This window comes from Somniosus microcephalus, chromosome 2, assembly GCF_052327205.1.
Source record: "Somniosus microcephalus isolate GS21.2 chromosome 2, FLI_Smic_1.0, whole genome shotgun sequence".
In the NCBI taxonomy this organism is placed as follows: Eukaryota; Metazoa; Chordata; class Chondrichthyes; order Squaliformes; family Somniosidae; genus Somniosus; species Somniosus microcephalus.
This window is the reverse complement of record NC_140988.1, coordinates 238374856-238401079: the sequence shown is the minus strand read 5'-3', so window position 1 is coordinate 238401079 and position 26224 is coordinate 238374856. Positions and strand designations below refer to the sequence as shown.

The 26224-nt window shown below is 46.4% G+C and overlaps 1 pseudogene; it reads left to right on the top strand.

Moving 5' to 3' along the window:
• The first annotated feature begins 17796 nt into the window (after positions 1-17796).
• LOC147123305 (small nucleolar RNA U3) lies at positions 17797-17886 on the top strand (annotated as a pseudogene).
• Positions 17887-26224: the final 8338 nt, after the last annotated feature.

Here is a 26224-nt window from a genome sequence, read left to right as displayed (position 1 = left end):
GTGGCAGGGGCCCCACCAGGTCCACGTTAACATGGTCGAACCGCCTCTCGAGCACTGCGAAAGGCGCCAATGGGGCTGTAGTATGGCGATGCACTTTCGAGCGCTGGCATACCACGCAGGTATTGGCCCAGTCACGAACGTCCTTCTTGAGCCCGTGCCAGACGAACTTAGCCGCCACCAGCTTCTGTGACGGCTTCCTGCCCGGGTGGGAAAGGCTATGGACGGCGTCGAAAACCTGCCGTCTCCACCCGTCGGGCACGACGGGGCATGGCTGCCCAGCAGAGACGTCCCACAGGAGCGTGGTGCCGGCATCGTCAAACGCGACGTCCGCTAACTGAAGGCCCGTGACAGCCGTCCTGTAGGCCTGGACGTCCAGGTCGGAGGCCTGGTTGGCTGCCATGCGGGTGTAGTCGATGCCGAGGTGTACGCCGCTGGCGATGGCCCGGGGGAGACAGTCGGCGACAGGGTTGTCTTTCCCAGCCACATGCTGGATGTCCGTCGTGAACTCAGAGACGAAGGAAAGCTGGCGCTGCTGACGGGCCGACCACGGCTCGGAAACTTTGGCCTTTGCGAAGGTCAACGGCTTGTGGTCCACGAACGCCGTGAACGGGCGGGTCTCCAGAAGGAAACGGAAGTGTCGGACGGCGAGGTAGAGGCCGAGAAGCTCGCGATCGAAGGTGCTGTACTTCCGCTCGTTGGGGCGGAGCTGCCGGCTGAAGAAGGCGAGCGGCTGCCAGGTGCCGTTGACCCACTGTTCGTGGATGGCGCCGACAGCATAGTCCGAAGCGTCAGTGGTGAGAGCGATCGGCGTATCGGGCAACGGATGCGCCAGCATGGTCGCGTTAGCCAGGGCCCTTTTCATGTCCGTGAAAGAATTGGCCATCTCCTCGGACCAGTCGACGGCGAGCTTGGCGGGCTTGCCTTTGAGGGCCTCGTAAAGGGGCCGCATAAGCTGGGCTGCCCGGGGAACGAAGCGATGATAAAAGTTCACCATGCCCAAAAACTCCTGCAGGGCCCTCACGGTGAGGGTTCGCGGAAAATCCTTCACAGCCTCCACTTTCGACGGCAGTGGCACCGCCCCGTCCTTCGTGATGTGGTGCCTGAGAAAGTCGATCGAGGACAGCCCGAACTGGCACTTGGCCAGATTGACGATTAAGCCGTGCTGGCTGAGGCGTTCGAAGAGAGTCCGGAGGTGGGACACATGCTCCGTCCTGGAGGCGCTGGCGATGAGAATGTCGTCCAGGTAGACGAACAGGAATAGCAGGTCCCGTAACATGGTGTCCATTAGGCGTCGAAAAGCCTGAGTGGCGTTTTTGAGACCTAATGGTATGCGGAGGAATTTGAACAGCCCGAACGGGGTGATCACCGCGGTTTTCGGGACATCCTGCGGCCGAACGGGGACCTGGTGGTAACCCCGAACGAGGTCCACTTTAGAGAAAACAACTTTCCCGGCCAGGCGGGCGGAAAAGTCCTGGATGTGTGGAATCGGGTAGCGGTCGGGGGTCGTAGCATCGTTAAGGCGCCGGTAATCGCCGCATGAGCGTCAACCGCCGCCTGGTTTCAGTGCAATGTGGAGGGGTGAGGTCCACGGACTGTTCGACCGGTGAATGATGCTGAGGCGCACCATCGTGTTGAACTCAGCTTTAGCGATGACGAGTTTCCCCGGGTCAAGGCGCCGAGCGCGGGCGTAGACAGGCGGACCGGTGGTCGGGATGTGGTGTTCTACCCCGTGCTTGGTGGCGGCGGACGAGAAAGTGGGCTTCGTGGGTCCGGGAACCCAGCAAGGAAGCGGGAAAACTCGTCGGAGGCCGAGAGTGCGCTGGACAACTTCGTCGTGCTGGAACCACTGAGTGAACACGGGAGCAAACTGAAAGTCATAGCGTTGATGAGATGTCGGTTCTTGACGTCCACCAAAAGGTCATTGGCGCAGAGGAAGTCAGCGCCGAGAAGGGGGGTGGACACTTTTGCTCAACAAAGTCCCAAGCAAAACGCTGCTCGCCAAAACACAGCACCATGCTCCGTTTTCCGAAAGTACGGATGGAACTGCCGTTGGTGGCTTCGAGGGCGGGGCCATGGTTCCCCCCCTGTATGTCTACGGTTGACGCGGGCAGGACGCTCACCTGGGCACCCGTGTCACAGAGGAAACGACGTCCAGAGTCAGTGTCCGTAATGAATAACAGACTACCTGAACGGCCGACAGCCATGGTAGCTAATGAGTGGGCCTTCGCGTTTCCCGACGCGGTAAAGCTGCACGGGGGCCAGCACTTCTTAGCGTTGGGGCCGAACTGCACGTGGTAGAAGCACATGCTTGGGGGCTGCCGCCATTGGGCTGTGGCGGTGGGGGCAGGGCCCCGCATGGCCGCGCAGTACTGTTGCCCGGCGGAGAAAAATTTGTCGGCCTCCTTGGCCAGGGCGCGGAAATCACTAATATGAGTGTTGGCTAAAGCCGACCGTACCTGCCTGGCAGCTGTTGTAGGAACAGTTCTCTGAAGAGGAAGCACGGCTTGTGCTTGCCCAGGAGGGTTAACATGTGGTCCATCAGTTCTGAGGGCTTGGAGTCGCCAAGCCCGGGTAGAGAGAGAAGCTGACGTGCGCGCTCGGGTTCAGTTAGTCCAAAAGTCTCTAGGAGGTGCGTTCTCAGCGTCGCAAATTTGTGGTGCTCCGGGGGGGTCCTCGAGCAGGCTCATGACTCTGGCCGCGGTGGAGCTGCCGAGAGCAGAGACGATGTAATAATACATCGTGTCGTCCGCGGTGATGTCCCGGAGTGCAAACTGAGCCTCGGCCTGGGCGAACCAAGCGGCAGCCTGCTGTTCCCAAAACTCCGGAATTTGAGAGAAACGGCGTTCGTCGCCATCTCGGATAAAGTCTTTGGAAACACCCAAAAGAGAAAAGGGGTCACCAATGTAGGAGTCGCTGGAAATAAACAGACTGCGAGACTTTCATAGCAGCAAAGAAAAACGTGTGTCAGCTTTATTAACTCTCCGCATGGACTGAGGGACCCGGCCTCGTCGCAGGGCTATGACGTCATCACACAATCGATGACTCTTAAAGGGACCCTGCCCCGATAACCCAACCAAGTTCCGTACATAACGTGGAGCGATAACAACATTGGCCATACATAGTGAATTGTGTTACTGTCCCTATGTGGTCTCCGCCACACTGGTCGGGTTTTGCAGGCCTCGTGAAACCCGCCAGCTAATGGAAGGCCAGGACTGCTGGATCCAGGAGATAAGTGCCTTTACAGTTACCTCCTGGATCCCGCGTCCCTGCCTAACCCACCCCCCGCGATCAGAGACCCCCCCACCAATGAGGTCTCAAATACCACCTCCCCCCCCCGCATTCCGCCTGCCCCAGGCCTTCAGTCCCCCCACCACGAGGCCTCCCCATCACCGATACTCCTCCAGCCCCCTGACATCATCTGCCACCCTACCCCATGCTCCTCTGCCCCCACGCAATGTGCCCCCAGCCCCTGATCAGCCTCCAGCAGCAGCCTCCCCCACCCCGATCATGCTGCTCCAGCCCCCCGATATGCTGCTCCGGCCCCCGGGCCCCACATGATCCCTCCCTCCTCTTTGCGGCCTAGTGCCGTAGGCCTACCCACCCGCAGCCAGGCAGCCCCTCACTCCAGCTGGCTGCAGGTGGGAAACAGAGGTTTCAAATGCAAATCAGGCCCTGGCATTAAATTCGGCAGGGCCTGCAGGAAACCCGTTCTCCCGGGTTTGCCGACCGCTTCTGAGCCCCCCTGCTGCCAACCCGCTAAAGTATTAAAATTCAGGCAGCTCCACTTTTACTGGCCTGTATGAACCATCCCCAGCCAATGAGCAATAAGCCACTAACAGTTTTAAACAACAACTTTGAATTAAATTGTGAAAGTAGGACAAGAGACACAGGTTCACATTAGTAAAATTAAGACTAATATCAGGAAATTCTTCCCACATAAAGAGTGATCAATATATGGAATAGACTTCCAGGAAGAGTACTGGAGGCAAATCCATGAGATCTTTTAAGAAACAATTGGATGCTGAAATGGTGGGACTTTGGGATCTCTATATAAATATAAATTGTTGTTGTTCTGGATGGATGAATTAAGATGGGCCAAATTAAATCCATTCCTCATCCATTATAATCTTGTGAAAAACCTGTGGATAGTTGTTTAAATAAATGTAGATCTTATGTTGCAGAAAGCACCCCACAATAGAAACAGGGAGTACCCATGGCTGCAGTAAGCATTGCAGAAATGCTCCCTGAAGTGGTTTGACCATAATTCCAGGAGAGCAATAATCTGAACTAAAATTTGACCATTTCTGAAAAGTCAGAATTTTTGTTCAGTTGTACTCAGAATGAATGGCCTGTTTGTTTCTGTAGTGTACCTCCTGAAGAAAAGCCCTTTGCGACTGCTTGGCACACAACTTAAAGGAATATCATCACCAAACTAGCCAGAATTCTGAGAAACTAAGTATAACCGGCTCCAATAACCTGTCCAAGGTTGGCTTTGGACTGAAATAGTTGCAACCCCATATTCAAGGCTCATCACATTGACCACTTGTGTAAAATAGTGTTGTGGCAGACACCACATCTATAACAAACATTGTTTTACAAATTGTGGTAAAGCATCATTTTTTTCAAGACATCCTTTATTAGTTTTCAGTTCAACATTAATTTTTTATAATCGTAGTTGGTATAAGAATGACAACATCAGGTCACCAAGCAGATCTTTCAGTCACTGCTCTTTCCATATCACCTTACTTGCTATATCTCTCCCTTCCTTTAAAAGTCTCATAAAAAACATTTCTAAAAATCTTTTAGGCTTGGCTTTCAGGTTGCTTCTCCCATAATTTCCCATCTCCACCTCCTCTTTTTCCCCTGTAAAACATTCTGAGATGATTGTTCTGTGAGCAGTCCAGTAAAAGTTCAAGTTATAGTTGTTGTCACTCACACTTTGGCTTACAGGCACCGGAAAATATATTCAAAAATATTTCAGTGGGTGACAGAGCCCCTTTAATTAAATAATAGTGCTTTCTTGAAGAAATAAGCAATGTCTTCATATTTTACTCAAGTATCCATCATCCAGCTTGTCATTTACCATATGATGAGCCAAAATAATACAGAAAATATATATTTTTTGTAAATCTAATGTCACGCTGACATTCCAAAATTCCTCAACAGTCTGTGCTAAATGAATCATGTTGCATTAAGAATTGCAAGATTTCATCATTAAGCCTGCGTATTATATATTTCAGGGCCTTAGCCCTCTCTCTTTCTATATCCTCCTCCATCCTTACAACCCCATCCCCAAACTCTGCATCCCTCTAACTTTGGCCTCTTGTGCATTTCCCCCTTTTCGCCCCATCATTGGCGATCATGTCTTCAGCTGGCTAGCCCTAAGCTCTGGAATTCCCTCCCTAAACCCCTCCATCTATCCATCTCGCTATCCTCCTTTAAAGATCCACCTTAAGACCCACCTCTTTGACCAAGCTTTTAATCACCCCTCCTAATATCTCCTTTGGCTCAGCATACATTTTTAAATTAAGCCTCTGTGAAGCCCTTTGGGATGTTTTTCTACAATATAGACACTATATAAATACAAGTTGTAGATGTAGTTGCAGTAGTAATAGTAGTATTTACCTCAGACTTCCCTGCATTTTACGGTACAGGTCAGAGTTGGGCCATAAATGCATATACAAAATCCATATATATTTTGTTTTGCATGTAACTAGATTTTATGGATTCACACGTCCACTGTGGAGCTCCGCATGCCAAAAGCACACATCAGTAATTCAGGCCCAGCAATCACCAAAGTCCCACAGGATCTTCCATCCCTTAATTTTAATGGACAGAAAATCCTGTGGAGCCTGCTAACATCCATTTTCAAATTCCCAACAGGTGTTCCTAGCATGGGAAGCTCCCTACCAGACATCAAATTGGAAAAATCTGTCTAACGAGACTAGTTGTACCAGTCTTGATGCTTTTGATACCTAGTAATGGTGTACTTACTCATTAATGATCTTGACATACCGCACAGTGCCTAGTAAATGCTTCTTTTATTTTACATTGGGGAAGACTGGCAGCTAGAAAATGGAAATCTCCATCATTACTTTTAAAGAACTGGAAACAAACCAAAGCAGTTGTTTCTTCATTGCTGCCGGTGCTCTGGAATCCGCCCCTCAATAGAAACAGGATAGATTCCACAACACTAGAAACTCCAGCATCTCTCGGAGCCTCTTCAAATAGAAGTGGCTCTACAATTTAAGGAAGGCATTATGCCAAGAATTAGAACTGTTTAATGACTGGATTTCACAGCATTTGACCTGTTTAGGAGAACTGCTCCTTAAGAATGAAGGATTTAAATTTGGAACAGCTTTAATGCAAACAGAGAAAGAGTCTCACTATATTGCTGCATAACATTGACATCTCTTGCTCTTCGATACACACAAGACTTTGAACGCCTAAATGCTACATGAACATAACAGTGAAATTGTAAAGTATATATAGTTTAGAAAGTACACGTGAAAAAAAGTTATAACGGATAGGAATTGACAGTTACAATTAACAAAATAATTTTAAAAATAGAAACTAAAGGAAAAGGTCAATTCAATTGGTAGTAGCAACTAAAGAGGCAGCCATTGTATTCCTGTTTAAGTAACCACAAGATATGGTTGTAAGTTTAAGGTATCACCTTTCCATCAAAAGCAATTACTGTCATATGGATTAACTCCTCTAATAAAGAGCTGAATGAATATCTGGTTAAGAATGGGATTGAAGGTTATAAGGATAAATACAGATATAAGTGAACACTGCGAGTTCTAGTCCTGTTGGGACTATGGGATTGTCATTTATGGAATGCAACCAGTCAGGGTTGAAGAATGTAGATTGTAATATTAGACTGATATCCTGAGGTCAGGACAAAATTTCAGTTTTGTCTTCGTGGAACGTTTACCTGCATACTCTTTACTTGCCTGTGGGTATTAAATAAATTGGCTAGAGTCGACAAGAGGGCAAATTGTGCATAGTTGGTAGAAAGGAGCAGGCTCAATAGGCCAAAGTGCCTTTTCCCACTGTGCTTTCTTATATATTTATGTTGTGCAGAAAACAGATAAGAATTAATGATATTGGTAATTTTGCACTATCTCTGCTCATTACTAGTTTTCGGCAGTTTTGATTCCCCCCGATGTTGTAAGCTACCTACATGTCCTAATCAGCAGTATGTTACTGCACGTGTTCCAACGGTGTACTTTACATGTCATCCCGGAGGATCCCAATTTCCCAAATGACCTGCGCTTGATTCCCAACTCCCAAAGGTACAGGCAATCCTCCTGACTGCATCCCTTCAGAGGGGATAGTGAAACACTATCGTCAGGAGGCTTAGCTGCAAGACCAAATACCGGGAGGTGGCAAAGTCCACACAGTGGCCTAGAAATTGGGTTTTGGTGCAGCGATGGCTTTAGCGCCGGAAGTTAGTGCCGGAGCTAAGTCGCGCTGGGCGGGCCAAAAATTCAATAGTTCTGCGCCCAAACGGCTGCCGGCGCTGCTGAGAGCTGTTTGCGCCTGAAAACTGGCGCTACGCGCTGAATATCGGCGCTATTCCGGCGCTGCGGCGCCCGCTGCGGTGCAGCAGGTTCGGGAAGTGCAGGCCTCCTCCTTCCCTTAAGGAGGAGCTGCCTGCACCCGGCCGCGGCCCGCGAAAATCATTGTAAAAATGAGCCCGGCACCTCGGACAAGTGCCGGGCTTGCTTCTGTTCCGGGGGGGGAAGTCCGGGGAGGGAGCTGCGGCCAGGCGGCCGGCGGGAAAGCGGCCGGCCGCCGCGGGGCCTTTAATGCGCCGGCGCAAAGTCATGTAAGACTCTGTTGCCAGAGTCTTAGTTGCGGCTGCCACGGGCGAGGCGGCCGCAACTGAATTTCGGCGCTGGGGCCCGTCGGCATGGCAACCGGGACGCTGCGCACACCGATGACGTCATCGGTGCCGGCGCAGCGCTACCGGTCTACCGCGGCGGAAGGGCCCCAGGCAATTTCGGCGCCGGCGCCAATTGCAGCGCTAGGCCCTCTAGCGCCGCAAAATCGGCGCTAAGGGCACTGAATTTCTAGGCCAGTGTCTGTATTCTCCCAGATTGATCAGGAGACTTATAAGACATACAAATCTGCATTGTGATCACTCATTTAAATTACTTCAAAAACAACAAAGACAGCTGCACACTAGAAATATATATATATACATCTTTATCTGATTGAAAACTAATAATTTTGATCTTCTGAATGAAAATTTGTACAAGTTGCACTTATGTTTTTATCTCTACGCTGGAGTAATTCCAAGTAGAGCTGAGACTCATAGACCATTTACCCAACCTCCTGAATGTTGAGCAACATTGTGAGTCCTTCCTTGTACTCACAGCGCTCAAAGATAAATGACCAAACTATTGAGAAATGATCAAATTAGCTTTGGGGAGAGGGCATCAATCCACATATCTCAAACTAATCATAGATCACCATTGTGAAATTCTAGCATGACTGACAAGATAATAATCGGTCTTTGGACAAAATGTTTAAATTCATCCTCCCTTTTAGCTTCATAAATCACAAACTGTTGATTTATTGCGGAAAAACATGAAGGGAGTTTGATATTCAAATGACTTTTGAGTGACCCTCTCCATGCAAATCGGCAAATGTTACCTTTATGCAGTTTCTAAAGGTCAAAAGCAGATAAGCTTAACCTTACAGACTGTTTAAACTGGTACTGTTAGGAAGCTTGTGGCAGAAAGACTTTGAACAGAATCTGGTAAATATACTAGATTCCTTTGTCACTTTTACTTAACAAACATTGCCGGCATGACCTTCCTAGTCCTCTGTAAATTCAGTGTAATACCTGCACAGTTCTGGCTCATACTGGGACTGATTCCTAATAAGCAGGTACAACCAGAGTGAACTAATAAAATATTCCTGAGGGGAGTGCTCCACTTCAACATCAAAGTCTGGGTTCTATTTAACTTTAATGGTAAATATGCAATCAAAAGTGCACACTTTTTCTAAAACTGAATCCAATGAATATTTAAATTCCTACCTTGATTTTTTCACGATGAAAGTGTTACATAAAAAGAAACAACATTGTTTCAAAACTTATGGAAACATTTCACTTACTACAATGTAGTTCTAAGCAATGTTTACCCCATATGGTACTGTATTCTCCAATACACTGATGTGTATTCTACGTATTACTGTATACACCTAACATATTGTCCAGTCCTATACATCACTGGGCAATTATATACATAGATACATACACAGAAGATAGGAGCAGGAGTAGGCCATTCGGCCCCTCGAGCCTGCTCCGCCATTCAATGAGATCAGGGCTAATCATCCAAATTCAGTACCCTGTCCCTGCCTTCTCCCCATATCCCTTGATCCCTTTAGCTTTAAGAAATATATCTAACTCCTTCTTGAATATATTTAATGAATTGGCCTCTACTGCCTTCTGTGGTAGAGAATTCCACAGGTTCACCACTCTCTGGGTGAAGAAATTCCTCCTCATCTCTGTCCTAAATGGCTTACCCCTTATCTTTAGACTGTGACCCCTGGTTCTGGACTCCCCGGCCATCGGGAACATCCTTCCTGCATCTAGTCTGTCTAGTCCTGTTAGAATTTTATAAGTTTCAACGAGATCCCCTCTCATTCTTCTAAACTCCAGCGAGTATAAGCCCAATCGAACCAATCTCTCCTCATACGTCATTCCTGCCATCCCAGGTATCAGCCTGGTGAATCTTCGCTGCACTCCCTCCATGGCAAGAACATCCTTCCTCAGATAAGGTGACCAAAATTGCACACAATACTCAAGGTGTGGTCTCACCAAGGCCCTGTACAACTGCAGCAAGACATCCTTGTTCCTGTACTCAAACCCTCTCGCTATGAAGGCCAACATACCATTTGCCTTAACTGCCTGCTGCACCTGCATGCTTACCTTCAGCGACTGGTGCACAAGGACACCCAGGTCGCGTTGCACTTCCCCTTCTCCTAATCTATTGCCATTCAGATAATAATCTGCCTTCCTGTTTTTGACACCAAAGTGGATAACCTCGCATTTATCCACGTTATATTGCATCTGCCATGCTTCTGTCCAATCACCCAACCTGTCCAAATCATACTGGAGTTTCTCTGCATCCTCCTCACAGCACACACACCCACCCAGCTTTGTGTCGTCTGCAAACTTGGAGATATTACATCTAGTTCCCTCGTCTAGATCATTAACATATATTGTGAATAGCTGGGGTCCTAGGACCGATCCCTGCGGTACCCCACTAATCACTGCCTGCCACTCAGAAAAAGACCCATTTATTCCAACTCTTTGCTTTCTGTCTGCCAACCAGTTCTCTGTCTAAGTCAATACCTTGCCCCCAATCCCATGTGCCTTAACTTTACACACCTTCTGAAAGTCCAAATACACCACATCCACTGGTTCTCCCTTATCTATTTTACCAGTTACATCCTCAAAAAATTCCAGTGAATCAGTCAAGCACGATTTACCTTTTGTAAATCCATGTTGACTTTGTCCGATCCTGTCACTGCTTTCCAAGTGCTCTGCTATTACATCTTTTATAATGGACTCTAGCAGTTGTATTCCGCCTGTGTATTCTATACTTTCATATCCTATATATTATATATTGTTCTATACAGACCCATATTAATGAGTACAGCCTTGTATTATTATACATTGCAATTATTTTTCCTCCAAAGCCCAAGAGCAATGAGGCCAATTGTAGTACCTCTCCTGGCTCAAATCATTAGTCAGCACAAATTAGCAATCAGAATTGGGACCTTCCTGGTCTGTATGCCTCCATACCACACCATGTAATGGATTTAGTCACTGGGTCACTGGGCTTTCTTTATACTCAATGTATTACTGTTTTGTAGAATCCTGCCTTATGCTGCTCTGTACTCTTGTACTTTAATTATGCTAAGGGTGCGATCTTGCCAGCCCTGGGGAGGTGGGTATGGAGGTGGGACTGCTGGAAAAATGGCAGAACTTGGGGGCGGGTGCCCAACCCGCCTGCATGCCATCTTGCCAGGAGGCGGGTAGCCATCCCGTGCCGGGTCCCGTCTCCTTGGAGGCGGGAAGGGATTACAGCCACTTAACAGCCTGTTAGCAGGTAGTTAACAGGCAGATAAGAGGATTATCTCCATTTTGCCCACACAAGTGCAGGCTTCCCGAAGGCTCCGAACCCCGCCAGGGTCACCGAGGCGAGTAGTGGGTCTGCGGGGGTCTGCGGGGTCCAAAAGTGTGCTGCGGAGGTAAGTGATGGGTGCAAGTGTGGAGAGGTGAGTATCTGAAGTAAGTTGAAAGTGTTTCTTCCTGCAGGCTTCAATCCATGGGTATGCGGAGATTCTCGCACCTCCGCGGCAGAGATGACAGATGGCCGTTGCATTCTCCAATGCAACAACCATCTCATTTCTGCAAAAGAAAGAGGTTTGATGAGATCTTGAATTCAAGAACTCATCAAACTACAAAGAATGTCACTTTTTGACAGCTTCACAAAGCTGTCAAACGATGACAATTCATCTGTCAAAAATTTTTGACGGATGAAACGTCATACGTTGACGTTCTCTGCAACTGGCTTTCCCTTAATTGGCCTGCTAAGCCTGCTGGGCAGGCTTAACAAGGTCAATCAAGGGAAAATAGCGTGTGTTGGCCACAAATCGATGGAGTCGGGACATCGACCCGCCAAGCAGCAGTCCTGCCTCCAGCACGCCCCCATTGGCAAAATCACCCCCTAAGAGTACCTCCAAAAAGCCCAGTTTCCTCTTTTGTGCTAAACATTTTTTTTCCATCAGCAACTCTTGGCTTACCTATAACGCATAAGTATATCCAGGACTTGAATCTTGCTCTTCTAACTACTCTTTTGCACCTCTGGGAAGGAGAAAGCTTGTCATTTAATAGGCAATTCCTTGCTCACCTCTAGCTTTCAACCCCTCTCCCCATTTCACCCTTTCGTTTCTGTTTTTTGTTGTAGTACGGTTGGTTGTCCTCTGAACTACACTCTCTTGTTCTTCCTAAGCTTCAAACACACTGTCTAGCATACTCTTCCTGCAAGCACATTTATTTCAGATTAAGTGCCCTTTGATCTCATAAATAGGCACTTCCACTGTTTTATACAGCCATTTTAAATCATACAAGGGAAGGTGGAGGAAACTTAGCTATTACTTTCATCTGACCTCAGTTAGTCAGATTTCTGTATTATTTCATTGGACCAGAGAAATCTACATCCGTTCTATTTCACTTCAAAGGAATTGCTTGGTATAATCACATACATTCATGAAAAAAATTGTTGTGGAGGTATTCAGACAAGTATGTGCTTATTCATGGATACGGTCACTTCATTTTCATGCTGTTTTTGTTTTCATTTCTGGGGAGGGGCGTATTTCATGCTCATCGCATCAAATGTTATTGAACCTCATTCTTCTCTGCCAAAACCAAATCATCCTGCAAAGTAAAGATAACCCGCGGTTTCTTTCCTCCACTACCAACCGTCCCCTCAGACCCCTCTCTGCTGCTTTCTTCTTTTTAGATTCATTTTCCAGATGTGGGCATCTCTAACAAGGCTGCATTTATTGCCCATCCTAATTGCCCTGAGAAGATGGTGGTGGGCCTTCTTCTCAAGCCGTTGAATTATTTGTTGCAGATTGATGCAGCTGAGTAACTTGTTGGGCCTCTTCATAAGGCAGTTAAAACATTGATGTGGGAGTGGAGTCACATATAAGCCGGACCTTGTAAGGACATAAAGGACATTTGTGAACCTGTTAGGTTTTTCTGACAATCCAACAGTTTCATGGTAACTTTTACTGCTACCAGTTTTTTATATCCAGATTTTTTAAAGCTAAATTCAAATTTGCAAATTGCTATGGTGGGAGTTGAACTCATGTTCTCTGGATTATTAGTCTGGGCCTCTAGAATACTAGTCCAGTAACATAATCAGGGCACTGACGTACACTCTCCCCTCCAAAAGATGAGGAGCTCTTGGACTTCTTTGTCACTAAGGCTGAGACCATCCATTCAGTTGTCTCCACTTGTAGTGGCGCTCACTGAGCAAGAAAATAGGGGGTTTCTTAATACAATAAGTCGTTCAGGTAAATTAACTGTATTATGCCATTTAGCCACTATTTTAAAGTATTTTCTTAAGCTTTTATGGCTCTTAATATTTGAGTAATTGATATGCTTCATGTGCCTAGTCAATTAGGGGCCGGAATGTAAGAGCCATAAAAGCTTAAGAAAATACTTTAAAATAGTGGCTAAATGGCATAATACAGTTAATTTACCTGAACGACTTATTGTATTAAGAAACCCCCTATTTTCTTGCTCCAGTAGTATAGTCCGACACCCCCTTCATTCTTGCCACAATGGAACAGTCCCTAAGCCACACATGGGTGCAGCCATCTTACAGTTTTAAACTGCACGTGGTGAAAGAGGCAGAAGCTGTGAGGTTTGGAGCAGTACAGTTTTTGACCATGTTCGTTTATACGTGTTTGCTTTGTAATTCTGTTTGTTAAGTGTTATAGTAAACCATTTAAAAGACAAAGCTACGTTTGGGAACGTTTTATTTCGACACGCGTCTACTCGATGTTAAAAGCCCCACAGCCCAGTGGCCTGCCTGTTTGGAAACTAAGAAGCGCCACTACACCACTGCTTCCCCCCCACTTCCCCCTGCCCACCAAGCTAAATCTTCCCCCAGGCTACCCGTGCCCTAGCCCTGCACTTGCATCTCACTTTAGTTTCTCTCCCATTTCTCCTTATACCTACTCCAAGCTCATCTCATCTATGGTGCCCACCTCTGGCTCCCTTGACCCAATTCCCACTAAACTGCTAACCACCCAACTTTCCTTCCCAGCCCCCATGGTATCTGACATTTAAAATGATTCCCTCTCCTCAAGCACTGTCCCCCTCCCTTTCAAAACTGCCATCACCACATCAAAAATTCCCCCCCATGATCCCTGATCCCCCCCTCCCGATCCCCGACCTAGCCCATGCCAATCCCCAAACCCCGCCCCCGATCCCACCGATCCCTGATCCCTCCGATCCTCCAACCCCCTCCCAATCCCTGATCCCCGGCCGAACCTCCAAACCCCTCCCGATCCCCGACCGAATTTCCAACCCTCTCCCAATCCCTGATCGAACTTCCAACCCCCTCCCAATCCCCGATCCCCGGCCAAACTTCCAACCCCCTCCCAATCCCCGATCCCCAGCCGAACTTCCAATCCCCGATCCCCGGCCGAACTTCCAATCCCTGATCCCCGGCCGAACCTCCAACCCCCTCCCAATCCCCGATCCCCGGCCGAATTTCCAACCACCTCCCGATCCCTGATTCCCCGGCCGAACCTCCAAGCCCCTCCTGATCCCCGATCCCCGGCCGACCACCCCTCCCCTGTCGATCACCGACCACTGCCCCCCACCCATTCCCCGACCATGCCGCCCCCCAACCACCCCCCACCCCACCCCACCAACAATCCCCGATCATGCCGACCCCGAGATCCCTCCCCTGGACCAACCCCTTGCATCTGAAGTCTACCCGCCCACATCCAGCCTCTCAATCTTGGCTGGCTGCGGGCGGGAATTCGAGGCCTCACATTCAAATCAGGCCCTGCCGTTAATGTCAGCAGGGCCTGCAGGAAACCCAGCCTCCCAGGTTTTCTGGCCCCCAACTCACCTCCCCTGAGAAAATTCCAGCCATTTAATTTCAACCTTTCCCATTTCAATGTTTTCCTACCGGTACCTCATGCAGCCCAATTAATGTCCTTTGACAGAACATATCATAACCAAAATTAAAGAGCTGGGCTCTATCTATTTTTTCTCCTCATTAGTTTTCTGCCCCTCCTTCTCCCATGAAAGCATTGTCTTCTTGCCAGAGTATCAATCCATGAACACCAATCACATTCTAGGCCCCTTGCATCCATTATACTTGACCTTGAGGATATGCATTCCATCAGGGATTAATTGGGTGGTGTGTTATTGGCACTCACCCCACCAGAGTACTGGCCCCATCTGATTTTGTGGGGTCAGATATATGGTTACATGGTGGTGGCAGCTCCCAGCCCATGCTGGGTCTGGCCTTGGGAGGTCACCAGAGTGGTGAAAGAAATCGCATGTAAGCAACCCTTTCCACTGCTTATAAGGGATGACCGTAAATTTAAAGGAATGCCGTTACTTAAAGGTAATCCCTGCTTATGGGATAAAAGTATTGGTAGTCTTTGAGAGCTGTTAATATTTTTTATGTTAACTAGCTAATGTCCCATGGCATTACTCACAGTAAGTCAAAAGCTTTTTTAGAACACGGGTGTTGTGTCAAGTAGTATTATTAGGGACACTCATTTCTCAGAACTTCAATCCTGGGATAAGGGAGCACTGGGATGGGAGCTTGGGATCTGACAGTACTAGGGTAGGGTATCAGGGTCTAGAAGTACTTTGAGGGAGGTGCCGGGACATAGGACCACTGCAGAAAGGAGTTTTGGGAGCAGTGGTGCAGGTCTTGGGATTTTGGATTACTGGGAGAAGATTTCCTGGATATGGGAGCATTGGAAATTGAGGTCTTAGGGTCTGAGAGTCTGCGACAGAGAAAACTATGAGGGGGTTCTCATGGTTCATGAGCACTGGGAGGGTTTCCAGGGAACTGGGAGCAGTCAGGAAGTCCTTGGTAAGGGAGTCCTGGGTCCAGGAGAAATGGGTCTTAGCTCATTGAGAATACCAGGGTCTGTTAATAGTGGGGGGTTGCTGTGTCTGGCAGTATTGAGGGACAGGGACAGTATTATCCGCAGCCTTGCAGGGAAAAGACAGAGGAATGGGGGTCTAGGAGAATGGAACCCTAACTATCCTTGGTGACTTTTGGACCATCCCCGTTGCATTCCCACCTGTCAGCTCCTTCCTCAACAGGCACACAGTCTCTTTTGGGCCATCAGTTCCAACCCATACCACTGCCCCCCCCACCCCCACCCCCCACCCACACACACACAAACCACCACCAGCATCGTCACTTTCCATATCATCAGATGGTTCCTGCCTTAAAGTATTAAGAGCACTTTTAATATGTTTGTTGACTTATAGGTCCTAAATGTCTACGGCCCTTCCAGCACACTCCCACTTGTAGCAGAAGGCCCAGAATTAGGCTGGGACCTGGATATGCTGCATTCAGACCTTCTTCACTAGTTTCTGTCAGAAAGGGCATGGCCATGACATCAGTACTGTCATTTTTTTGGGGGTGACCCACAGTGGCCAATGTCTCACAGAATTATCGACCTCCCCAGTCAGGTGGATGCCTGAGATGCACTCTTACTAGTTTGGGTGCCCAGCAGCTATATTTAAATAAGGTGACATTCCCCTGATCCCACATACTCTCGGACAGGGTCAGGAGTGGAGGTCACCAACAGGCACATCCTGGCATGTATGCTGGAATTTCAGTCCTGCTGATTTTTGAACCCATACAGTCTTTAATAAACAAAACTTGCTTCAGAAAATGTTCAGAAGGTCATTGTTTATGCATTTTCCAAGGCTTCATGCAAAACAATTTACCTGTAAGACCAAAATTGATTCGCTATCTTTCTCAGAAGAGAAACATTTTAACTGAATTTGAAGCCAAAATAAAGAGTGAGCGGCTTGCTGTTATTGACACAGAAGAAAGCCAATCAGAAGGAGCCCAATATTTCCAATTCTTTATCCAGCTGGGTTTAAATCACTGGGGGAAAAAATCCTGAAATTCTATTTGACTTTTTCATTGAGAAAAATAAATAAATTGTCACAGAAGCATTCTTTTTCGTTTTGCTTTCTGGAGCCCCGATTTTAACGTAACCTGCTTGGTGGAAACGGTCCAATTAAGTTAATGGGGCAGTAATTCCTCCCCAAACGCGTGAGTACGGAAGGGGTACTCACGCGTCTGGCCGGAGGAAATGCCGGTTTTCAGCATGCACAGCGCATGCGCTGAAAACCAGCATTTCCTCTCCTCTAACCCAAGAGGTGAAGAGGCTAGCACGTGCGCTGTAGGGGGCAGCGCGTGCGTCTTGGATTTCCTCTGTTTTGGGGGATTTGCGCATGTGTAAAGGCCTCCGGTCTTTACGCTTGTAAAAAGCACACGTAAGTATTTATTTTTACAGGTAAGTGGTGTTTTAGTGCAATTTAGAATTTTTTTTCCCACAGGTTTATTATTTTAAAGAATCTACAATAAGGTAAGTTTAGTTTTAGACCCTTTTTAGTAAAAATTTATTTTTTCAAAAAAAAAAATTATTGTTTAAATTCTTTTTTTTAACTTACTTATACTTAATTTAATGATTGGGATGTTTTTTTAATTTTTATTTAAAGTTTAAATAGTGTTTTGGGCCCCCGTAGTTATCATGAGTTTGACAGCTATTACTCTCAAACTCATGAATGAACCTTCCCCTCCCCTGATTGGTTGTACAGTGCTCACCTGATCCCAGCCGGCACATCGCACTAACTACGCCACTGGATCAGGTAAGCACATCACGCCGATATCTGAACCGGGCCAGTGACAGGAAATGCAAGCAGGCCCAGGCTTCAGATGTCGGCGCGCCGGGTGAGTGCAGATCGGGGGCTTGCACCCGCGGGAAGCCCCCGATCCTAATTTCAGGGCCAATAGAGTGTAAAACTGGGTGAGTGTAAAATGGGAATCCTGCCCAAACCCAACCCCTCCCCACCAGATGGGTTAAGTTAAAATCGGAGTTAATCACTGGCATTATCTATCAGTCTGTAAGGTAAAAATGGAATAGTTCATAAGAATAATGGAGCAGTTGTTAATATTTTAAATGTAAAACTTGCCCAAAATAAAACTTTGAGAAATCATTCTCCAGTTTGTTTTAAGGTCTTCTGGAGAAAGTCAAGAAATTCACAAATCCTTAACAGATGAAGGACAATAGGCTTCTACTTCAGCTCAGTGAAACTTACTAGTTACTGCTCAGAAATTCTTCAAATCGCACAAGCTCAAAGCACCACTGTTTGCGGCAACATATTTGTGTCATCTCAGACAGCAGCTCTCAACATACATGAAAATCTGGGTCCTGCCCATTGCCTGAAGCATCAAGTTTACCTCCTTTTATATTTCTGGGTGCCATTGGCAGCAGAAGAACCATACATCTGCCATTGATGGCACATTAATAGGGTAAAACTGGCTACTGATGCCCACTAATACTGATGACTGGGGATCATTCCTTGTGGTCCAGAACTCAGCAAGTGCATGTTAAACCTGGCTGAGCCTCACTGCTGCCGCTCCCAGATGGGCTGGCTGTTGGCTTGGCCACGTTTCCACCCGGAAGATAAAATCAACCCCCATATGTCATCAATGCACCGCCTAAAGTTACATAGCCCTCTTAAAGTTGTCCTTTAAATCAGCTAAGAGATTTTGGCCACTAAAACATGCTTTTGTATCCGTTAAGGTGTAATATTATTTAATTCACTTAAGTTGCTGCAGCAAAAGATTTACTCCACGTCGTTCAAATGCATTGAAATTGTACCGAGGCAAAAGGGTGTTTACTTGATTTTTATTGCAGTAAGATGTCAGTGTGGGAAATCAGCCAATGCATCTACTTTGTGTAAACACACTAAGTGACCTGTATGAAATGAAGCTGCATTCCTGGTTGGAAGTTCGAACAGTGTTCCTTTTCCATATAAAGTAAAACATATGTAATTCCGAGGAGGAGATCTCATAACAACCTGGTACAAACAAAACGTTTATACTTGTCTTGATTTATCAGCTTTCTTTTACAGCATTTCTTCTCCTAAAGTAAAGATGAGATAATAGCAAATAAAGACATATTGCAACAAGGAACTACTTTTTAGTAAGTCTTGTTCAAAATTTGCCTGATTAAACCAACATTTATTTGTTCTCTATATATATTCACCAGGCACACAGAAAGGCTTGATAACAGTGTTTTATATTTTGAGGGAGAAATTCGGTATCGCCCTGTTTGGGGTGTAATTATCGGCTGGGCGCAAAGTTTAGTGCCTGGCGCTAATTATCGCCTCCAACTGCAAACTTGGCTTTTATCGCCCCTGGAGGTGATTGGAGCGCTAAATCAGGCGCTACACATCTGTCTTAAGGCGCAAAGACCGAGGAGCGAGGCACTACCTCAGAGCGCTGGCGAAGCTCATGTAATAGAGTCATAGAGTCATAGAGTAATACAGCACGGATAGAGGCCCTTCGGCCCATCGTGTCCGCGCCGGCCATCAAGCCCTGTCTAATCTAATCCCATATTCCAGCATTTGGCCCGTAGCCTTGTATGCTATGGCATTTCAAGTGCACATCCAAATGCTTCTTAAATGTTGTGAGGGTTTCTGCCTCCACAACCCTTTCAGGCAGTGAGTTCCAGACTCCAACCACCCTCTGGGTGAAAAAGTTCTTTCTCAAATCCCCTCTAAACCTCCCGCCCTTTACCTTGAATCTATGCCCCCTAGTTATTGACCCCTCTACTAAGGGAAAAAGCTCCTCAGCATCCATCCTATCTATGCCCCTCATAATTTTGTACACCTCAATCATGTCCCCCCTCAGCCTCCTCAGCTCCAAGGAAAACAAACCCAACCTGCCCAGTCTCTCTTCATAGCTGAAGCGCTCCAGCCCTGGTAACATCCTGGTGAACCTCCTCTGCACCCTCTCTAACGCGATCACATCCTTCCTGTAGTGTGGCGACCAGAACTGCACACAGTATTCCAGCTGTGGCCTAACCAGTGTTTTATACAGCTCCATCATAACCTCCTTGCTCTTATATTCAATGCCTCGGCTAATGAAGGCAAGTATCCCATATGCCTTTTTTACCACCTTATCCACCTGTTCCGCCGCCTTCAGGGATCTGTGTACTTGCACACCCAGATCCCTCTGACCCTCCATCTTGCCTAGGGTCTTTCCATTCATTGTGTATTCCTTTGCCTTGTTAGTCCCCCCAAAGTGCATCACCTCGCACTTTTCCGGGTTAAATTCCATTTGCCACTGTTCCGCCCATCTGACCAACCCATCTATATCGTCCTGCAGACTGAGGCTACCCTCCTCGCTATTTACCACCCTACCAATTTTTGTATCATCCGCGAACTTACTGATCATACCCTTTACATTCATATCCAAGTCATTAATGTAGACCACAAACAGCAAGGGACCCAGCACCGATCCCTGTGGTACCCCACTGGCCACAGGCTTCCAGTCACAAAAACAACCTTCGACCATCACCCTCTGCCTTCTGCCACTAAGCCAGTTTTGTATCCAATGTGCCAAGGCACCCTGGATTCCATGGGCTCTTACCTTCTTGACCAGTCTCCTGTGCGGGACTTTATCGAAGGCCTTACTGAAATCCATGTATACCACATCCACTGCGTTACCCTCATCCACACACCTAGTCACCCCCTCAAAAAATTCAATCAAATTAGTCAGACATGATCTTCCCTTGACAAAGCCATGTTGACTATCCCTGATTAATCCTTGCCTCTCCAAGTGGAGACAAATTTTGTCCCTCAGGATTTTTTCCAATAATTTTCCTACCACTGATGTTAGGCTCACTGGCCTGTAGTTCCCCGGTTTTTCCCTACTACCCTTCTTGAATAATGGTACTACATTAGCGGTTCTCCAGTCCTCTGGCACATCCCCTGTGGCCAGAGAGGTCCTGAATATATGTGTTAGAGCCCCCGCAATCTCCTCCTTTGCCTCACACAGCAGCCTGGGATACATTTCATCCGGGCCTGGGGATTTATCCATTTTTAGGCCAGCTAAAACCGCCAATACCTCCTCCCTCTCGATGTTAATATGTTCGAGCATATCACAGTCCCCCCGCCCTATTTCTATGTCTACATCGTCCTTCTCCATAGTGAAAACAGATGCAAAAAATTCATTTAGAACCCCTCCTACATCTTCCGGCTCCACACACAGATTGCCACTTTTGTCCCTAATGGGCCCTATTTTTTCCCTAGTTATCCTCTTACCCTTAATATACTTATAAAACATCTTCGGATTTTCCTTTATTTTGCTTGCCAGTGTTATTTCATGGCCCCTCCTTGATCTCCTAATTTCTTTTTTAAGTATCCCCCTGCACTTTTTGTACTCCTCTAGGGCTTCCTCCGTCTTTAGCCTTTTGTATCTACCAAAAGCCCTCCTTTTTTTCCTAATCCATTCTCGTATATCCCGTGACATCCAAGGTTCCCTGTGGTTTTTGGAACCACCCTTGACCTTTACGGGAACATGTTGCCATTGTATGATCTCAATCTCCCTTCTGAAAGCCTCCCATTGCTCCGATGCGGATTTTCCTACAAGTAGCTGATCCCAGTCCATTTTGGCCAGATCCTGCCTTATCCTATTAAAATCGGCCTTCCCCCAATTTAGAACCTTTATTTCCGGCCCATCCCTGTCCTTTTCCATGGCCACCTTAAATCTTACCATATTATGGTCACTATCACCAAAGTGCTCACCTACTAGCACTTTTTCCACTTGGCCGGCCACATTCCCTAGAATTAGGTCCAGTACCGCCCCCTCAGTCAGCAATGGAACACAGACACACTGGCACTGGCCAGTTCTTAAAAGGGAGGGTCGATCTTGCTCTCCATCCACACCCTGCTCATTGCAGCCTTGAATCTCGGCCTGGAGAGACCTGTACATCAAATCTGCTGGAAAGAACAATGGAGAGGCCCAGGGAAAGAGCTCATAGCCCCCATAGTCTCTTCTAAATCGATGTAAGGAAGGTCAAATCAAAATGAACCTGCAAAGTGCTGCTCAGTACCCAAAACTCCTTCACACAGCGTTGAATCTCTCCAGAAGTCTCTCTCTCAGAATGTGTGATGCAAAAATGTCACCCACAAAAAAAGGCAGGAAGCGGTCACCTTTAAATAGCACTCCCCCAGTCCCTTCCCGACTGCTTCCCTCAACCTGTCGTTGCTAACGGCAGGTGGTAAGGCAGTGGGCGCCACTCAATATCCGGTCCGGGGCGCTACCGGGGCGCTGCACGCTCGACTGACGCCACAATCTGCGGGTGCAGGAGATTGTGGCGGTAGTGTTTAGCACCGCCGCAAAATGTCTGGTCAATTTCGCGAACGGCGCAAATATCGCCACACCCGGGCGCTAGTTGCATTGCGTCCCATTAGCGCTAACGGGAGGCGCAAAGCAACCAAATTTTTCCCCTTTTGTCTTTCTACATTTGCTGAACTCCACCCCCCCACCACCTAAAAAACAAATGGTTTTTTTTGCTCAAAAAGGTTTGGTGAATTAACTGACACAGCAGCAGAGTACAGAAGGAGGTAACTGTAATGAGAAGATCTGTCTCACAAACCTAACCCTGAAGTTGCTGACAGCATTGAAAGGCCTGGGTTTTAGTGCTGGCTGTTGAGCAGCATGCAACCATTCTTGATTCATTCTTTCACATTAGATAACAGGGAGCTAGAGCTGCTTCAAACCATCAAGGGGTTCAGTTGTCAGAAACCATGAGTAGTATATCAATAGTCCCTGAACCCCAAGCTCTGTGCTTGCTCCTAATACTTACATGTAAAAATGCCTACCGTTAAATAAAGTGGCAAAGTTGACTGTTGAGTTCTCCTCCTTTGATAAGTCAGTACATTCACTCAGCGAGCAACTGACCCATATAGACCAGAAAGGCTCCAGATTTGATCCTGGCCTATGCTGAGTTAGCTGACAGCAGTTGGGGTAGCAGTAAAGACCTTACAATTGGCCCCCGCACCCCTAGATTACGGAAGGGGAAAATCAACAAGGGTTCCAGCTGAATGTGAGTGTGTGCGTGGACATGGGGAGAAAACAGAATTGGGATTGGTTGTGGTGCTCTTTACTATCAAAACTAGCAAGTAATGGCCACTTGCATGAGGTACTGAAGGTTGACTCATAGCCAATGAGACACCTTTGGGGGATGGGGGAGAACTGGTAAGAAAAAAATAGGTATTTGATGTGCAAAATGGGCACATCAAACTCGTGTTGGAGCATAATACTAAATAGCTCAAACTCTGAGTAATCTTGTACTCATGTGACTTATTCACAGCTATTGTATATTAACCTTTATTTGGCTGAGTTCTACAAGAAAATCTCAGGCCATATTTTAACTTTTCATTAGAATTTGGTCAGTACCAAACAGTGAAAAATAATTATAGTCCTTAATTATCCGAGCCAGTAGTTTTATTATATGGTCATGTTTTGAAATTGCTTTTCAATTGACTAATAAGAATAGCATGTATATAAGTTGTCTGCTGAAGTTGAATAAAGCATACATATTTCTTCAGTGTTCCCCAGATGTGTTCATGAAAGGGGCTCTCAGAGTGTTCTCCCAGCATGCTGCCGGAATGAAGCCTTTTGCTGGCTTTCTTACAAATTGATTTTTCATTTTGCTTGCCAACATTTTGTGTCAACCCTCTGAGCACTTCAGGTGCACTGCAAAGTGGTGTGTTGAGGCACACTCTCAGCACCATGTGCAAGAATGTTGGATATAATCCAAGTGTAAGCCTGAGGTGAGACGAACATGATTAGATCAGCGCATCCACTGAAATGTAGTGTAGCTCATGGGTCCTGTCAGTGTGAATACTCTTACGAAGATAATATGTAAACCTGGTGTGCCAACTGAGCATTCCAGCAGTGTTAGTAACACAGTGCGCAAGATTAGACATTATTTAATGATGCTGGTGACTCACCTTGGCATGTTCACTTCTTAAATATCCTATGGCTAACCCTGAGAGAGGACTTCACAGTGCAGCCTGCATGCTTTATGTGAAGGTATAAAAAGTGTTATATGGTGCATAACTGTAATAATAACTGAAGCGAATGAGTAAAGTAGTCTTGCTTGAATGAAATTAATGTTGGCATCAGCTTATTGTGTGTAATATAGATTCTCAGAAAGGGAGTCATGCAAAAAGCAAATAGAAGTGAAGAGCGTTTTATGGAGAAAACACTTTCTGTCATAGCTCAGTTATGCTAAGACCCGCTGCCATAATACAATACTTATGGGTAGATTTTCTTAATCATGTACCATGAGTTTAAAACATTGTAACCAAACATTACAGATACCAAGACCTGTGGAGTATGTTTGTTATATATGACACCACTGTAGTCCCATTAACTTTAGCAGTGAAATGAATCTGCACATGTGGGATACTGCAGACCAAACCACGCTGTTCTTAATTTCTGCAATAATAATCTTTATGCAGTGCTACTGATACTTGGCAGAAACAAAAAGGGCAGTAAAACTAAATAACATGTTGTTGTTATTTGTACGCTAACTTCAGTGTTTGCTGAATCTACAGGTGTAAGACAAATTTGGCTAACCACAACAGACTTAAGTGTCACATCATCTGCCATTGTACTGTCTGCATTATATCTCCTGGCATCATCCCACTTTAAAAACAGTTGCAGAATCATGGAATATCATTTGAAATAATATATAAATAATGGTCCTAACTATGATAAATATGTCTGTCTCAGAATCACCCAGCTAATTTCATAATTAATCATTTAAAAAGCCAGTTCTGCAAAATATTGGCTTTCATTTTAACTAGTAGTCATTTTAATTTTAAATTTATCTTTCTGTTGGCCCTGTCTGTCCCAGCCAAATGCAAGAAAGCTGAGCTGTATATGAGGTACATAGGGGAAGTGTCTGAATGAGAAGAACAAGTGTTCAATTTGTTGAAGGATGATCTTTAATCATGGAGCACATTATTCCATTAGTTAGATGTCAATCCATGAATTCCTGTGTTTTTTGAAGGTCACGCCGACCTCCACATTTAAATTCCCAATTTACACTCATGTAGCATGAAGCTCTGTGCCGGGGGTGCTGATTCATAAAATCTATCCTTTGATGATTGGATAGATTGGGGTTTTGCAGTATAGACTTGTTAATAGTGGTGTGCTGTACATTGCATAACTTTGCTAAACAAAGAGGCATTACCATGGAGAAGCTGGATAAAGAGGCCCATTAACAACCAGTGGCATAAAGTCATAGAGTTATACAGCACAGAAAGAGGCCCTTCGGCCCATCGCGTCCGCGCCGGCCATCAAGCCCTGTCTAATCTAATCCCATTTTCCAGCATTTGGACCGTAGCCTTGTATGCTATGGCATTTCAAGTGCTCATCCAAATGCTTCTTGAATGTTGTGAGGGTTCCTGCCTCTACCATCCTTTCAGGCAGTGAGTTCCAGATTCCAACCACCCTCTGGGTGAAAAAGTTTTTCCTCAAATCCCCTCTAAACCTCCTGCCCCTTACCTTGAATCTATGCCCCCTTGTTATTGACCCCTCTACTAAGGGGAAAAGTTCCTTTCTATCTACCCTATCTATGCCCCTCATAATTTTGTATACCTCAATCAGGTCCCCCCTCAGCCTTCTCTGCTACTGAGAATGAGCTAGAAAATATCCTGCATTTGTTGCCAGGGAGAGTTTGGCTCCAACATGGCTCTGATACACCTATGCATTCAGCTAAGTGGCTGATCTGCCCTGTGCACAAACAGTCCTATCTGTGTACATAATGAATTGGTCTAGTGCACTATTACCATTGTCCTCTGCACTAGTTAATCATCATCAGTGCCCATTCTTTAATCTGCTGATATTTTATTCCAGCCCAACTGAAGTAAACTATCTGGGCAACATTGACAAAGTATAACCCATTTATTTCCCTACAATTGATCAATGTATGTGCCATTGATGTTTTTCTCCCAGTGTTTTCCCTTGCTCAGTTTTCGGGTCTGTCTTCTAGGCCCTATCCTGATGTTCATCCTTCTAGGTGATGCTCCAGTGGGAGCAGTAAGTCAAGTGGCTAGCTATTGGATATCAGTGTATGCTTCTTAGGATGCATGTGCCTTTGTATCTCCTTGTACTGGGTTATGAGATGGCTTTGCAACTGCTTGCATTATGTTCAATACTGCAGTGGCTAGTTGGTCCTGCCCATTATTTGAGCAGGTGGACTGGATGGGACAGATGTGGCATTGCCTTGAGAGACAGCAGTTTTATCCAACCATGTCCCTGCTGCTCAGCACACACTCAGCATGTCCATTGATCAGAATGTGAGCAGACTGCTGGGCAACAGAGATTTGTGAAGCCTAGGATAACAGCTCCCTCAACCCAACCACACCCCTACCCCCAGCATGTTGAAGCGGGGCAAGAGAATTGTTTGTATATTGGAGACCAAGGCTCCTATAGCAGAAATCTGTGCATTCAGGAAAAATAGTTTGACTGAGCTTAGGATCTCTGTCACTTTTCAAAATGGCCACCGAGTTGCTCCATGATGGACTGCAGCT